The 17,859-nt window shown below is 42.3% G+C and overlaps 2 long non-coding RNA genes across 4 annotated transcripts in view; one reads left to right on the top strand and one right to left on the bottom strand.

Annotated features, from left to right (window-relative positions):
• The window catches only part of LOC311531721, a 612,131-nt gene that overhangs the window by 392,904 nt on the left and 201,368 nt on the right, over window positions 1-17,859 (bottom strand). The window lies entirely within an intron of this gene.
• LOC311531723 overlaps window positions 1-17,859 on the top strand; it is an 88,554-nt gene that overhangs the window by 42,647 nt on the left and 28,048 nt on the right. The window lies entirely within an intron of this gene.

Raw genomic sequence — 17,859 nt, 5'->3', positions numbered from 1 at the left:
CCTCAACTTGCCACTGAAGGAGTGGCCCAGCTGTGGTCTGCCAAGCCGCTGCGAGGAGTGGCTGGACTCTTGTTGGAGGAGTCCCCCGGCATAGAGAGAAAACCAGATGGTGACACGGCCGGAAGGCTGTGCCATGAAGCAGAGGCTGAGAGAAGGGAGCCATAACAGGTCTGGAGACAAAGACGGGACAGCCACCATTACCTTAGGACATGCCCAGTGGGGCTGAACTAATTCCTGAAACACCCAGCAAGAGGTGCCAGTGTGGTGAAAGACCCCATGTCAGTGGCTAAAAATCACAAAAATTGGCAGGGGAACTCAAACAGGAATGTGTGTAATGACATTTGAAGTGTTGTAGCCATGTTGGCCTCATAATATTGAGACACACGGTAATATCTTTTATTGGACCAACTTCTGTTAGTGAAAGAAACAAGCTATAGAGCTTACACAGAGCTCTTCTTCAGGTCTGGGAAAGGTACTCAGCACATCAACAGCTAAATACAAGGTAGAACAGATTGTTTACCATAAGGAGTTAGCATATTGTAAGAGACCATTCAAGGTGAAGTGGGACATTAATTCTGCAATCCAAGGACAAAAGAGGGTTAGTGGGTTGTTGTAATAAGCCATAAATCCAGTGTCTTTATTAAGTCCATGATTTTTAGCATCTAACAAAATTATGAATTTAAACTCTGACTTGTCTTTTGAAGGTGTTGTGCAGGTTTCCTTTCACGACAAAGACAGAGCTCAGATATAGAGTGATCGTTTTGTGAGAAGTGTTTGCCCAGAGATGATATGGTGTTTTTATCTTATTGTTTTTCTGTATGCGCTCATTCAACAGCATAGTGATTGTCTGTTTTCACCCACACAATTGTTGAGGCATTTAGTGCACTGGATGAGGTATACCACACGTTGCGATAGGCACATGTGGGACCTATGGATCTTGAAAGGCATTTTGTAGGGGGTATTGATCATTGTAGTAGAGAAGAGGTTTGCAGGTTTTGAATCTGTTATGGCAGGCTCTGCTGCCACTGGGCGTTGGTGCGTTCTGGTCCTTGGGGAGTTTGCTTCTGATGATGAGCTTGGTGAGGCTAGCGGGTTGTTTGAAGGCCAAAGTGGGAGTTCAGGAAAGATTTCTTACAGGATGCGGTCCTCATTGAATATGGGTTGTAATTGTTTAAATGATACCCCATAGGGGTTCCAGTGTGGAGTGGTAGGTGACAATGGTGGGATCTGCAATCCAAGGTTGTTTTTCCCCCCCATATTGAAACAGGTTCTCTCAGGGTATTTGTCTGGCCCATTCCATGATGCGATCTACTTTTCTGACAGTGTCCTTCTTTGGAGAAGGTGGTTTTAAGTATGTTAAGGTGTGTATACTGAGCTTTCTTTTTAGAGCATATTCTGTGATATGTTTAATTATAGTATGTTAGAGAGCCCATAGATGTCTCTGTGCATGCTGAATAGATTTACAGGCAGGATGTAGTCTCTGGAAACAAAGGAGACAGAAAGGAAAGGAAACTGTAAAGCAAACCTATTTGTGTGTCTATTTTGTATTTGTTGTCTTTAATAAATGCCTCCTGTTTGAGGCAGGCTGAGATTTCATGTATCATGACAACACCTAACATTTTTTACTCATATTTCATTCTTGAATAGAATTCAATTTGACAGGATCCCTTTAAGTCTTTTCATGTTAAACAATTAAAAAAAAAAAAACAACTTGATCCACCTGAGTAGAGTTCTGCTGATCAATTTTCAGTGGGGGGTGGAAAAAAATCTAATTTTCTGCTCAGATAATCACAATTACCATTGTTCTGTGTCATCTATCAATGAAAAGCTGCCTAAGTATTTAAAGAGGCAAACTATTCTGGTGTGAATATAATTTTAAAGTGACAGCCTTATTATTCTCTATGGATAAATATTCTCTGGCGATTTTTGTCTAGAGGCTAAGTTTCAGTTACATGTTTCACATTATTTAAATTTATTTTTCATTTGAAATTTAAAGCAAATAGTTTCTTGTTCCCCAAAGGAGTTTAGAAGTGTCAGCCTCTATTTCAGAGTGCAAGAAAGAAAGTGGATTCTTGTCAGTTAACAAGTTCTCAGTCCTTTGATTTGTCAATTACTCAACAAACCGTACTCCATAATACACACAGAATTTCACTTTAGCGTTTACTTTTCTTGATCCCTTTTAAACAAACATTCTCCTGTCATGCACATCTTCCCCCCTCGCAACCCTACAGAGCAGTGCAAGAGGAAGAAATTAAAGTGAAGGGAAGGGGATAGCATCCTTTGTAATGCTTATACTCAAGGTAAAAGTAGAACACGATAGGAAGCTATGCTCCCAGGATGCTGGAGCTTATTACCACACAACATGACAAAGTTGTGGTGATTTGGGTAGGAGGAGGAGTCTTGCAGACAGAAACTAAAAAGGGCAAAATTATCAAAGAGAGATGAAAGAATAAGTTTTCCTGTATTGATTAAGCAATTCTTTTAAAAGGAAGAACCTTTCTGCCATGCTGTTCAACATAAAGATCCAGCTGAAGCCATAATGACTAGCAGCAGAAGTACAAGAAAACCACAAAGAAAACCTTTTCTTTTGAGATTCCCAGCCCCAAGATGTTCAGGTGGCTTGGGTACGTCTCAGGTAACCATCTGAACTGAACTCCAGATCCCTCATTGTTGGCATTCATAAGAATTGCCATGTCAGATGAGATACTATACTAAATGGACCCAGGTATCCTGTGTCTGACTGTTGGCAGAACTGGCTGCATCAGAGGAAAGTCCCTGCTGTCTGCAATTCAGGTGACATTGACCTAGAAAACTAGACATATGAACTTCTCTCATTTTCCACTATTCTACCCCATTTTAGTTTTAGGCTAAAAACAAAAAACAAGCCCTCACAAACCAGTGACAATTATCCAGAACTGCTGACTTGTCCTCATCTTCTCAACTTCTTAAAGTGGTTTGTCCTGCTTTCAGCAAATCATTGGCATGCCAGCTCAGACTATGCCAGCCTTGAACGCTGGTTTGCTTGGTACCTCACCAAGCTTTAATTATTCCATGCCTGAGTAAGCTTCTACACTCAGTATTGGAGTTTGGCTGCTTTCCACTGAAGGCTTCCCATTTCCCCCACCTGTTTATCTCATTTCACGCATACTCTCATTTCATAAAATAAAAGTGAACAATACCTGATTACACATGCATCACTACACCACAGTGCTCTCACAACAAGCATCTAACTTAATGAATAAATAAAGCCAGAAATCAAAAGCGTAGCATAAATGCCACTATATGCTCTCTTTATTTGGTTGGAAATCCTATGTCATAATGTATCTGCCAATTAAAATTAGCCACTTGCAGTCACTTCGATGTGATTCTCATAAAAATTAGGACAATTTCTTGTAGCTCCCTATTTCAGCTTTGCCTTGTAAAAATTTTTCTGTTTGCTTCTGAATTTAATCTACTTCTCCAAGATTTCCTCAGAAATATTGTAAAGGACAATAACACAAACAAGTGTGCCATGTATGCACTTGTACACCATTGAATCAAGCTGCAATTGTTAGCCAATAACTTTTGTTAGATTCTTCTTTCCAGTTATTTTCATGAACTTTTTGTCCTTTTTCCAATAAAAAGGAAACTTTGGAGATCTCACTCTCTCCTGACTAGGCTATATATACACACAACAGGCCGATTTTTAAGATCAATATTTAGGGTTACCCAAAAGTGTCATTTGAACAGGTAAATTGTTACTTGGTAAACAAGATCTAGTTTACAGCCTAATAATAGTGGTATTTAAGGGCTGAAGTACCAATTTCGGTGCCGAGATTCAGCATGGAAGAAGAATTTTGCTTTGTTTTAAGGAGAATCAGGAAATCTGGCTATAATTTATTACATGTGGTGGCTATTCTTTCTCAGTAGTCTGATCATTACCAGCACATATTTAAAGTTTTTTAAGTTGGGAGGGAATAGAAATTTGGGATCTTGCCATTCCCACATTTTTTCTATCTGCAAAGGCCCTCCCCTCTTTGTCAAACCAACATGCACTTCATTCAAGCTGAGGAGGCTAATCCAGATTTCGAAGGCACACTCCATGGCTCAGCCACAGGGATTTTGCTCCACACAGCCAGAGACATCTGCTCAAGAGCAATTCAGCTCCCGGGGCCCTGCTAGCTAGCAGCATTTGAATTTGCACTGCTGGCAGATAGACTGCAGGAGGACTCCTGTGGCTTTAATGATCTCTTCTAAAACACTGACTGACCTTTAGCTGCCAAATTGACTTTAATAAAATGGTCTGGCGGGATTTGTTTAACCGGTACTTTCTGAGAACCTATAATCAATATGCACTAAATCTGCACTTGCTGAGGTAAAGGGCAGCCTCCATGTGGACTAACACCACCAATGACACTTTTCCCTTTCTGGATACCAGCACGAGGAATCAATTGCACACATAAGCCATGGAGGAAACGGAATAGCAGTAAGTAGCATGCAAAACGTAAATATATGAATCCTTGTAATGGCATTGGCACCCACTTTTTGTGAGTGCCCCCTTCTGGTTGGGCATGTCTGCATTCTTTAGTTCTGGTGACCCCTTTCAGTGGTTCTCAGGCGGGTTTGTCAACAACACATTGCTCCGGCTGAGTTACACTGTCTGCATGTTAACCAGCACAAACCCCTTCTGTGGTAAACGGTTCACCACGGCCTATCTTAGTATCCCTCTGGTGGTGTCTCTCCCCAGCCTTCCCTGCGCTGTGGTGTTTAAGAAGTCCAGCCATGGTATATAGGGCTGTATCCCCAGGGCTTCCTCCCTGGAGACACTATCTTCCTGCAGTCCTCCCCAGGCTCAGTCCCTACTCAGTCCTAGCAACCAGCCAGGCGCTCCCTCAATGCTCCTCCGGTGCCTGATAGCAAACCATCCACAGCCCTGCTGCTCTTCCAGGCACCAGGCCTGCAGTCCTTTCTTCTCCTACTCCAACCAACAACTAACTACTGCTCCGCAGCTCCTTTTATATGGCTTTCCTGGGCCCTGATTGGCTACTTCCTCTGCAGCCACTTTAGCCTGCTTGGACCTCTCCACTGCTCCTTCCCTGGGATGGGTGTGGCAGAACCGTGAGGCCTCCAGCAGGGGACCTCTGGGCCTAGTCCACACCATGACAATCCTGGCATGTAAGAGTTTTGTGGGATAAACTTTATTTATACAAAGTTGCTGAAGTAAAGACATAGTGATTAATTCTAAGGGAAATGTGATATAGGAGTAACAATACATTTGTGTATGCACTATCCCATTAATTTATCTGAGAATCTATGGATTGTGTTTTAGACGTAGAATCCTGCCAATTCCTTTTTTTAAAAAAACCTATGACCATTTGACAAAATGGTGGCACCACTAGCCTGTAAACCTCCAGAATATCTGTCGCAACAAAAGAAAAAAAATGGAGCAAAGTACGATATTTATAATGACTTTACTAAGCAAACAAAACTTTTTCCTTCCATATGACAACTGATCGCAGAAAAGAGACAAAGATCAATGAAAGAAGCATCAAATAAATCTGCTACAGAGTCAATAGAAAGTAACAAGAAGAGGGGAAATAAGTTGTATTGCTTCATTAAGAAACATCTTGAAAGCTGTGCTCTGCAGAGGTGGGGCAAGAAATGAAGTTAAAGAGCAAAATTCTGAATTATGGGAAACACATACACATTAGAGATGGGACCATTCCAAAGAGATCAAATCCAGATTTGAATTCAGGGTGTTCAGATCAATGGAAATGATTTGGGGCTCACTCTTATTTGGCTTTACTAATAGTATGCACTGATTGCACTTGTACATGGCACAAATACATTTGGGGCAGGAGTACCCCTGAGACATAATTTTGACTCCAGCAATGCACTTGTACAGGGGATTAACAGGGTGCAAGGAGCCCCCCATGCACTACTGTAATAATTTATCTGTATTGTGGGTAGCACCATGTGAGACAAAACAGCCTCCGTGGGGCAGCTGCATCCCATTCTCCATGTAGGGAGAAGCCTTGATTCTATCCCGGTTGCACCAGCCAGCACAACTGAGCAGGTGCAGAGTGACAGTAAGCTGTGCCAAGTAAAGGAGCAAAGAAGAAACCTGGCACCAGACTATGGCTCCCAGGTGTCACCATCTGATCCCCTGTACTTGGGGCAGTGAAGCTTCACATTGCAACATTCCTGGGACTTGTGGCAAAAGTACTACATAGCCCCTACAATGTAAATTGTGCAAAGCATTGATAGAGACTCTCATAATGCGCAGTATGAGAGAGAGAGAGAGTCAACTGTAGGATAACAGAAAGAAAGTTTTAAAGAGAAGATTTAAAGAGAATAATAATAATACCACCCCCTCAGACTTACATAGCACTTCTCATCAGTAGATATCAAAACACTTTATAAAAGGTAAACACTGAGGCACAGAGGTGCAGTGACTTGCCCTAGGTCACCCAGTAGGCCTGTGGAAGATCAGGAGTAGAACCCAGATCTCCTGAGTCCCAGTTTAGTGCTCCATCCACTATGCAACACAACCTCAATTTATTTAGTTTGGGTCACAGTCTGCCAGTTTCACAACCACAGATCAGCTTCTGAGCTTACAGTTGTGTAAAAGTGGAGAACACCCCACCACACACACAACACCACAGGGAAGACACAGGAAGATGGCAAAGAAAGATCCTGTCGGTTGCCAGCAGGAGGGGAGGGAAGTGAAGCAGGTGGATATCTGAGGATTCCTGCACCAAGTGCCTCCTATAGTGTAAAATCAGCTGGGTGTTTTGGTTTGTTTTTGGGGGTGGAGGTTGTAGGATAACCCCTCCCGCACACTCTTAACTTAAAACAAAACTGGAAAAGAAATGTAAATGATAGTTTATGGGCCCAGGACTCATGCAGGGATAGTGGGCAGTGCAGAGCTGCACCATGCCTTGGGCAGCCCCAGCAGGGACTGTGTGCTCAGAGGATACCCAAGGCTGCATCAGCCCCATCAGATAATGCAGTACAATCCACTTGCTGCTCCACAGGCTGGGGCTGCAGGGGTATGACCCCCCTTCTCCTATACATCCATGTGGAATGCCCCTGAGGGTGCCTGGAGGGCGCAATCCATGCACTCGGAGGAGTTTGTTTGACTACAGATTGAATATGAATTCAGTACAGACTTAAATATGTGGTTTTCTGTAGGTCATCTCCCTCCTCATGCCATCACACTATTTGTATTAGTTAGCATCTTGGGACCCCAATCAAGATCAGGCCCCATTGTACTCTGCTGGCTGAGTTTCTGGGTGGGTTACTTTGGCAAGGTCCCAGGTCCCCATTATAGCGCAGCTGTATCTGCTTCAGGTGCTTGTGTCTTCTCCACACTTCACCACCAACACTCCTTCCCTGACTCACTTTATTATCTAACATTATAACGTATTCTATTGAAGCACCCTAGGGAGTGCACTGTTTGACTATAGCATGGCTTCAGATCACAGTTTTAACAGAGTTTGGAACCATGTTTGGTGAGGACTCTAACCCTGCATTAGACTGAAAACACTTTCAGTCAAGGATTGTATGCTACTCTGTATTTGTACGGCACCTACCACATTGGGGTCTCTAGGTACGTCTGTAATAATGATAATAAATATCACCACCCTCCTGGAATCTGTAACCATGTTTGTATGGTAAGAAGCTACCATCTTCACAATCTGGTGTAAAGCAGGCTAGAGAGAATGCAAAACCTATTTGAACAGGTTATGGAGGACTTATAAGTAGTATGTGTAAATGGGTGAAGGGTTAAAGAAAAATTGTTGTTAATTTAAAAGTGGTTTTGGTCAATTAGTTTTTTTTTGGGGGGGGGGGGGAGTTTGAAGGCACAAGGGAAGAATCTTAGAATACTGACGATTCAAAAATCAGTTCATTATTCTTAGTCCTTCTCTAGAACAGGCTAAACATGACAACTCACTGATTATCTTAAATATAATACAAAAGAATTAGCACTTAAACATTTTCAGTAATGCACCCTTCATTGTAATTAGATGTAGTGATCAGAATATGCTTTCAATTGCATGGCAGTTTTCCCTTAATATCAAAACTCAGCGATGCTAGTTATTTACATAATTATCAGCAGCGGTAATACAACTTAACACACAGTTGCCATTTTTTCCAGTGGAGCTTCCATATAATTACCACGTAGCTCCTGCCAAATACCCTGAAGTGTTGTGGGGTGACTATGTAAATAACCTGGTTCACTCTTATCAGTAGAATTTATTCCTGCTCTATTAAATACACACCAATGTTTTCAAATAACTTCTCTATAAGCACTTGTAACTGAGATGAGCTGATCCTGTAGGAAAGAACCCCTTCTGCATCATCAAGAAATGGCAAACTACTACTGACAGCCTGTCTCGCAGAGTGTCTCTATAGTACTTAGGTTTTAGTCACATCCTAGGCCACGCCATCCTCCGCTATCTGCAGGACTGGGAAGTGATTTCAGCATTTTTGGCTTACCATCAATGTTTGATGGAGAATTAAATGATAGGCATGGGTAAATAAAAGTGCTCCCCCACCAGCCCTCCCAAGAAGGGCTTTAAAAAAAAAAAGGTAGCTAAACCATTTGTCAACATTTGTAAGCATTTAGTTTCCTATTTTCTGCAGCAATCTGTCCTTTCTTAATAAGCTATGCCAAAAAAAAGAGTCACTCGGAACAGTAATTTGTGGAATGATTTTTTGCTTACTAAATTTTTCAAAATGGAAATCATGTCAGTGCATGAGTTATGTCCCAGCAAAGCAATATTCCTCAATATCTTTCTAGTCACATCCTGTAGGAAAACAATTTCAGCTTCAAGAAATATGGGTGAGTTTCTTAGCTTCTGACTCTCAGTGTCTGAGTGTAGCTAAATGACAATGATGCTCTTGATCAAGGTCTAAATTGTATTTTGCTCTATGTGCTCTGTATCTAGATTTCCTGGACCATAAGATAAGGCAGGCACTTTAATACAGATGTTTTACCCCTATCCTCTTGGTAGGATCTCTGCTAATTTATTCAAATATTGTCTTCTGTTTGACCCATTCATAGTTCCAATTTCTTTATCCCAAATATCAGTTCAGGCCAACAATGCTCCTATGGGGTTATGCTTGAGCTTTCTACTATTAGAAGAGTGGATAAAATATGCCCACCATGCATGACAAGCTCGATTGGGCACCCAATTAAGAATGAGCTGACAGAAAATATTCAAAACCCTCTCTCCACAAAGGTGGGAGTGGATGACGGAACAGAAATGAATGAGGACCGTGTGTTATGCACAGGATATTTTTTCTGAATAGGACGGTCAGTTCAGGAAAGATGACGACAGAGTCTTGCACAAAGACCGACCATTTCCAGAACCAAGCAGTGAAAAGATGAGGCTGCCCAGAAGACAGGAAGAGATGATGGAGATAGCCAGGGACTAGAGCTGAAGGAAAAATAAGGACAAAATGTACAGGACACAAGTCAGGGGAACCCAATTTCCATTCCAGAATACTGAAAGAACTAGAACATGAGACTGCTAGTCTGGTAGCAAGTATTCTTAATACATTTATTCACGGATAGCACCATCTAACCGCAGAATAGCTAATATTGTACCTATATTTAAGAAAGGGAAAAAATGTTCCAAGCAATTACAGATCTATTAGTATAATCTCAAGTATGCAAGACTTTGGAACAAATTGTGAAGGAAAGAATAATTAAATTCAAAACAGTAAATGGAAAAGGGGATGTAATGCATCATGGTTTACCAAAGGTAGATCAAGCCAGATTAAATGGATTTCCTTCTCTGATAAAACAACTGATTTATTTTAGATAAGGGAAATCTTTATGGAAATCCAAAAATCATTTGACACAGTACCACACGAGAAAATATTAGTTAAATTTGAGACGATGGGGATTAGAACAAGAATTGTAGGTTGGATAAGGAACCAATGAAAAGGGAGAAGGCTTTAGGTTGTGCTGAAAGGTGAACAATAGGATTGGAGTGAAGTTACTAGTGGACTTCTTTGAGGATCAATCTTGGGACCAATCTTGTTCAGTATTTTTATTAATGACTTTGGCACAAAAAGTGAGTGCGCTTTAATGAAACTTTCTGATGATAAAGTTAGGGGGCATCAGTGATACAGAGGAGGATCAGAAATGATAAACTAAAATGAACCATTTCAGGAATGCCAAAATGTTTAAAAATGAAATAAAAAATAAAATTTATTTTGGAAACGTTTTCTCAGCTCAGCATTCCACAAAATGTTTTAATATTTCAAACTTTCATCCCAACTTGGGAGGAAAACAAATGTCAAAATACCAGAATTTTCTGCAGGCTGGAAATTCCATATTTCAGTCTGCTCCTGCATTTTGCATCATTGAACACGTGTGTGCGAAATTGAAATGCAGCTCTGTATTAAGCCTGCTGAAGTCTTGCAGCGGATATGAGCATAGCCAGGGTGAGTCTGTCTGAGGATTGGGGAAGTAAAGGTGCAAACTTCTCCATATAGAATTCACAAGATTTCTAAAATTTCATATTCATTTTAGTGCTTGGGCTGAGGTTTACAGTGGGATCCCTAGTTGCCCTTTCAATCAATGTCCCTGAACAGAGAATTGTGGGACAAGAAGGGTTAACATCCCAAATGTGTTCTTGCAATTAAGGCAATAGAATGGGGCTTAGGAGATATATTCATTTCCTGGCTCTGCTACAGACACCTTGCTGTGGGAAGAGCCTGCAGGTGAAGGGGCCACAGGGACAATCTGGCTGCTGCTCCCCACAGCTCCCATTGGCTGGGAACAGAGAACCATGGCCACTGGGAGCTGCTGGGGGCAGTGCCTTCGGATGGTCAACATCAGCAAAACGTCTCATGGCCCACAATCAGATTACCCTAATGGGCGGCATGTGGCCCATGGCCGCAGGTTGCCCACCACTGCTGTAAACTCTTTGGGCAGGGACTGTCTCATGCTATAGTGTTTTCTACAATGGACCCTGATTTTGATTGGGAAATATAGCTTATACTGTAGTACAATAATAATAAGCTATTGTTGCTGATACAGTCTGTGCTCTATTGTAGCTTTCCCTAAAGCTCACTTCACAAAGCACCTGTTAAATGTCAACATACCCACATTACCATCTCATCCCTGCAGTGCCACCATAGTCAATAACAGCAAATCAAAGAACAGCATGATGCTAAATGAAAACCTTATTGCTCAAGACCTTTCTTTACTCTTGGAGTCTAGGTTTAACGAAGAGGCTATTTGAAGAAAAAAAAAGTTCATAGGTTTAAGGGCATTGCCTATAAAGGCTTCAACAACTGACATACTGCTATGCCAGCTTCTACTTTGTAATCCAAACAGCTGAGAGTGGGAAACTCTTATCCACATTTATCAACTGACAAATGACGTGCAAAATGAAAAGGTAAAGCACTTACTGTAATTGCAGAGAGCAACACGATTTTCATGTGACAACTTGGGAATTTTCCCCATGGATTCAGCACTGTATCCCCATCTGCATATATTGATCTCCTTTAAATCCACATAAGAAATTAACACAAGCCTGATTATATACATTAGAAGGCAGTTTTTCAGTTCCCATTTACGTTGATGGTTAGTATTAGTGTAGTAAGAGCAAAATGGCATTTTATAGCAGGCACAGAAAGATTCAAGCACTCCCTAAAGCTTTTTATACTACAGAACCAAGTATCCCTTCTTTCTACAAAACCTATGCCCCCGCCCCCTTCCATGGGGCCACCCTAAAGGTTACTGACTAAAAGCTTAATTGTGAGTAAGAGGCAGCACCTAGTAGCATTGCCACAGGATTATATCAAGAACAGAATGTGGCTCAGGCCATGTCTACAGTATAAAATTATGTCAGGCCATTAAAAGTCTGGTTGGTGGCACAGCGGAACCAAGGCAGCTCCTGGAAGCAATTGGCATATCCCTGTGGCTCTTAGGTGCAGGGACAATCAGGGCAACTCCACATGCTGCCCGTGCCCCAAGCTCCGCCTCCGCAGCTCCCATTGGCCAGGAACTGCGGCGAATGGGAGCTGCAGGGGCAGCACCTACGGGCTGCAGGGACATGCGGGCCGCTTCCAGGAGCTGAGCGGAACCAGGACAGGTAGGGAGCCTGCCTTAGCCCTGCTGTGCTGCCAACCAGGAGCTGCTTGAGGTAAGCAGCACCAGGCTAGAGCCTGCACCCTGAACTCCCTGCCGCAGGTCAGAACCCCCTCCCGTACCCTATCTGCCTCCCAGAGCCCGCACCCCGCATTCCCTCCCTACCCCAATCCTCTTCCCCAGCTCTGAGCCCCCTCCTGCACCCAAACTCCCTCCTGGAGCCTGCACTATGCACCCCCTCCCACAATCCAAACCCCTTGGCCCCAGCCTGGGGCCCCCTCCTGCACCCCAAACTCCTCATCCCCAGCCTTTTCCCAGAGCCCGCACCCCAACCCCATCCCAGCCCAGAGCCCCCTCCCACACTTGAACTGCTCATTTCTGTCCCCACCCTGGAGCCCGCACCCCTAGCTGGATCCCTCACCCCTCCCAAACCCCAACCCCCAGGCCCACCCTGGTGCGAGTGAGGGTGGGGGAGAGTTAGCCATGGAGGGAGGGGGGAATGGAGTGAGCAGGGGTGGGGCAGGGATGTTCAGTTTTGTACAATTAGAAAGTTGGCAACCCTAATATTTGGAAGGGACAGGCAAGGCAAGTCTATGTCCCCTTCCCAACTCTGCTCACCTCTCCTCACCGACCTATGCAGGAAAGAAAGTAGCAGCCCCACAAAGGCTGCTTCATAGAATCATATTGCTTCTCCTCAATACGCATAGCCCATGCAAGGGAGCACAGAGATACTAAATTAGATCCAATTAGTACCCTGCACTGGCACACAGGCTGACTGGAGATCTCACTCTGAAACATCAGTAGTTCTGCTATCTGAGTTGTATCTGACCAAAGTCATCCACTCTTACACAGTACACCCCACATGGCAGTAGACTAGAGCTGGTCAGGAATTTTCCAACGGAAAATGTTCTTTTCACAAACAAATAAAAAAAAAATAAAATAAAATTAAAATATTTCTTCTGGAAAATTTCAGTTTTTCCAAAACATGTTGATGTTTCCAGTGGGAAAAAATCAAACTGATAGCTCCTTGGCTTCCCTCCTGGAAGGCTGTCAGTTTCACTTTCTGCCTCTCCAGCAGGGCTGGGGGAGAAAGAGGGAGCCTATCAGCTGGAGACAAGGCAAACTGAGTGAAATTGACAAGGGCCTTCCATGCAGGCAGGTGCAAACTGAAAAAGTCCTTTTCTGTTTTCCCAAAATGGACTTTTTCCAGAAACCCCTTCCCATGAAAAACTTCACATCTTTGACTTTTCATCACGATTCAGGATGGAAATTGATCGTTTTTTGCTTGCAGACATTGCCATTTTCTACGGGAGACCCATAAACAGGAAAGTGACTCTTAAACATTTTCTTTCTTCCATCATCACCGGTTTCCTCAATCTGTCTGACAAACTCTGTTGTTGGGGTTTTATTTTCTTTAGTTCAAAACCTTCCCCTATGGCAGAATCAGTTCTGAATGCTGTGAGAAACATAACTATGCTTTCTTTTTTTAACCATTCTATTCTTCAGTATTGTTATTTTTGGTCCCAACTTGTAGAAGCCTGAGTTTCCAATATATTAGACCAAGCAGTGGCCGCTTGTTCACCTCTGGCCTTTGCTTCCAAATCTATGGATATCTTGGCTCAAGTCCCAGCATTTCACATTAACCTGGCTCATTAGGGAAGGGAATCTGTTAAGCATTGGAGACAGTATTGAATTTGGCTTACTTTCAGGCACCCTAATAAATTTGGCCCCTCCACACACTTTTTTTCATTTGCACACAGCTGAAAGTAATAAGCATTTTATCCCAGGGCAATATCTTTAAGATGGTGGTGTCTTCCTAGTCTCATATCAATCTCCTCTACACCTATCTGCCCCATTCCAAATGGAAACACAAACCTTTGAACACATCACTTCTGATCCTCTGGGCTGAAATTACAATATATTAGAGAATGGCCACACATCTGTGTATTGTCTTTTAATTCAACCACACTAAGACAATGGCCCTAATTCAGGAAAGCATAATTATTCAGGAAGGGCTCTTATGCACATGCTTAAGTACCACTGAAGTCAATGTAATTTAAGCACTAGCTTAGAGTTAAGTATGAGTATGTATGGACAAAATTAGAAAAGCCAAGGCACAAAATGAGATCAAACTAGCTAGGGACATAAAAGGAAACAAGAAAACATTCTACAAATATATTAGAAGCAAGGACAGAGTTACTCAATGAGTGGGGGAAAGACAATAACCGAAAATGTGGAAATGGCAGAGGTGTTTAATGACTTCTTTGTTTCAGTTTTCACCAAGAAGTTTGGTGGCAATTGGACATCTAACATAGTGAATGCCAGTGAAAATGAGGTAGGATCAGGAGTCTAAAATATGGAAAGAACAAGACAAAAATTACTTAGACAAGTTAGATGCCTTCAAATTACCAGGGCCTGACGAAATGCATCCTAGAATACTCAAAGAGAATCATAGAATCATAGAATATCAGGGTTGGAAGGGACCTCAGGAGGTCATCTAGTCCAACCCCCTGCTCAAAGCGGGACCGATCCCCAATTAAATCATCCCAGCCAGGGCTTTGTCAAGCCTGACCTTAAAAACTTCTAGGGAAGAAGATTCCACCACCTCCCTAGGTAAAGCATTCCAGTGTTTCACCACCCTCCTAGTGAAAAAGTTTTTCCTAATATCCAACCTAAATCTCCCCCACTGCAACTTGAGACCATTACTTCTTGTTCTGTCATCTGCTACCACTGAAAACAGTCTAGAGCCATCCTCTTTGGAACCCCCTTTCAGGTAGTTGAAAGCAGCTATCAAATCCCCACTCATTCTTCTCTTCCGTAGACTAAACATCCCCAGTTCCCCTCAGCCTCTCCTCATAACTCATGTGTTCCAGTCCCCTAATCATTTTTGTTGCCCTCCACTGGACTCTTTCCAATTTTTCCACATCCTTCTTGTAGTGTGGGGCCCAAAACTGGACACAGTACTACAGATGAGGCCTCACCAGTGTCAAATAGAGCTGACTGAGGAGATATCTGAGCCATTAGCAATTAACTTTGAAAAGTCATGCAAGATGGGAGACATTCCAGAAGACTGGAAAGGGGCAAATATAGTGCCCATCTATAAAAAGGGAAATAAGGACAACCTGGAGAATTACAGACCAGTCAGCGTAACTTCCGTACCCGGAAAGATAATGGAGCAAATAATTTGCAAACACCTAGAAGATAATAAGGTGATAAATAACAGTCAGCATGGATTTGTCAAGAACAAATCATGTCAAACCAAATGGATAGCTTTCTTTGACAGGGTAACAAGCCTTGTGGATAAGGGGAAGTGGTAGATGTGGTATATCTTGACTTTAGTAAGGCTTTTCATACTGTCTCGCATGACCTTCTCATAAACAAACTAGGAAAATACAACCTAGATGGAGCTACTATAAAGTGGGTGCATAAGTGGTTGGAAAATCATTCCCAGAGAGTAGTTACCAGTGGTTCACAGTCATGCTGGAAAGGCATAATGAATGAGGTCCCGCAGGAATCAGTTCTGGATCCGGTTCTGTTCAATATCTTCATTAATGATTTAGATAATGGCATAGAGAGTACACTTAAAAAGTTTGAGGACGATATTAAGCTGGGAGGGGTTGCAAGTGCTTTTGAGGATAGGACTAAAATAGAAAATGATCTGGACAAACTGGAGAAATGGTCTGAAGCAAATAGGATGAAATTCAATAAGGACAAATGCAAAAGTATTCCACTTAGGAAGGAACAATCAGTTGCACACATACAAAATGGGAAATGACTGCCTAGGAAGGAGTACTGAGGAAAGGGATCTGGGGGGTCATAGTGGATCACAAGCTAAATATGAGTCAGTGTAATGCTGGTGCAAAAAAAAATGAACATCATTCTGGGATGTATTAGCAGGAGTATTGTAAGCAAGACACAAGAAGTAATTCTTCTGCTCTGCTCCGTGCTGATTAGGCCTCAACTGGAATATTGTGTCCAGTTCTGGGCGCCACATTTCAGGAAAGATGTGGACAAAGTCCAAAGAAGAGCAACAAAAATGATTAAAGGTCTAGAAAATATGACCTCTGAGGGAAGATTGAAAAAATTGGGCTTGGTTAGTCTGGAAAAGAGAAGACTGAGAGGGGACATGATAACAGTTTTCAAGTACATAAAAGGTTATTACAAGGAGGAGAGAGAAAATTTGTTTTCTTAACCTCTGAGGATAGGGGAAGAAGAAATGGGCTTAAATTGCAGCAACGGCGGTTTAGGTTGGACAATAGGAAAAACGTCCTAACTGCAGAATGATTAAGCACTGGAATAAATCATCTAGGGAGGTGGCAGAATCTCTGTCATTCGGTATTTTTAAGAGCCGCTTGGACACACACCTGTCAGGGATGGTCTAGATAATACTTAGTCCTGCCTTGAGTGCAGGGGACTGGACTAGATGACCTCTCAAGGTCCCTTCCAGTTCTATGATTGTATAAGCTTAAGTGCTTTCCTGAATCTGGGTCTTTATCTTTGCCACCAAGAGACAGCTGAATGTTCTAACCATGGGGATATAGCCCTCAAAAATGGATCACACTTGCTGTATCACTACACCATGGGCCTGTCTCCCATATATATTAAGTCTCCTTTTACACTGCTCTGCCAATGTAAAGGGGGCGTAAAAGTGCCCACTTTAAGTCCCATTTACACTTCCCTACTAATGGGAAGGGACCTTAATGTAAATGAGAAAAAGTCCCTGCATCATTTTGCAATAGGATTCAGTTTAACTGGAGCAGAGCCTAATGCTAACAATGGATGCTGTTTCATATTAAAAAGCTCTTTCGCTGCCAAGTTCTCAGAGATATCTTCATTTTCTGTCCTTTTACTAGTTAGTGGCAAATGGTGTTTCCCTAGCAACTTATACACCGTTCCCTCAAACATTTCCCATATGTGTTCTATAAGCAACTGATGGAAGATGACAGGTTAGATAACAATTGCTAGATACAACACTTCACCACACTGCAAAATGTCACTCCCCATTTATGGTTCAAAAAGGGCATGCTGAATGTATTAGTTCTACTAATCAACGACATATCTCTGTGCGCTTCCATCATTCACAGAGCTCAGAGTGTAGCTATTAACCTAACTTACTTTCCTTTGGAGGAAAGTTCCTTTGTAGCTTTACGTTATTCAGGAACGTCCATAAAGCGTTGACTGGTAGCTCCCATTCTTTATTATTAGAGTTGAGCAAACAAACAATTTACTCATTGAGTTTCTCCTTTTTTTTTTTCAAGCGTGTCAGACATTTGTGAGCAGGTTACAGTATTGCTCAAATTTCTCAGTTCTCTAATACTATTCACTCTGTTTTGTGCAACACATTTTCCCTTGCATCAATAATTCAACTGCAAATATTTTAAATTTGTGCAGTGGTGGTAAGTTACATACTGTACATCATTCCTGCTCCCTGACTGGGTCATTTATGTAACCAAACAACATAGCTCCAAGTTCTAACATTATAATAGAATAGTTAATTGGAAGTTTGCTTTTGCTGAATAGTTACACTTAGTTCACCTTTTGCAAATGTGTGCACTAGGTAGGACAATACATGCAGGCAAACCTCGTACAGCATTAATGAGAACGCTGCTGCATAGCAGGCAAGTTACTCCCACCTCGTGGACTGAAACCAGACAATGGAGCTTGTAAATAAGTGACTTATTAGCATGATGAGGATCAGGCTTCAAGAACACATCCTCTCAGAACTGCTCCCATAATGCCCTTTATGCCCTACTGATGTTTGAAGA

The sequence above is a fragment of the Lepidochelys olivacea genome (assembly GCF_965140295.1).
Source record: "Lepidochelys olivacea isolate rLepOli2 genome assembly, chromosome: 15".
In the NCBI taxonomy this organism is placed as follows: domain Eukaryota; kingdom Metazoa; phylum Chordata; order Testudines; family Cheloniidae; genus Lepidochelys; species Lepidochelys olivacea.
Note: the sequence above shows the minus strand (reverse complement) of the source record. Positions and strands in the feature narration are given on the sequence as shown.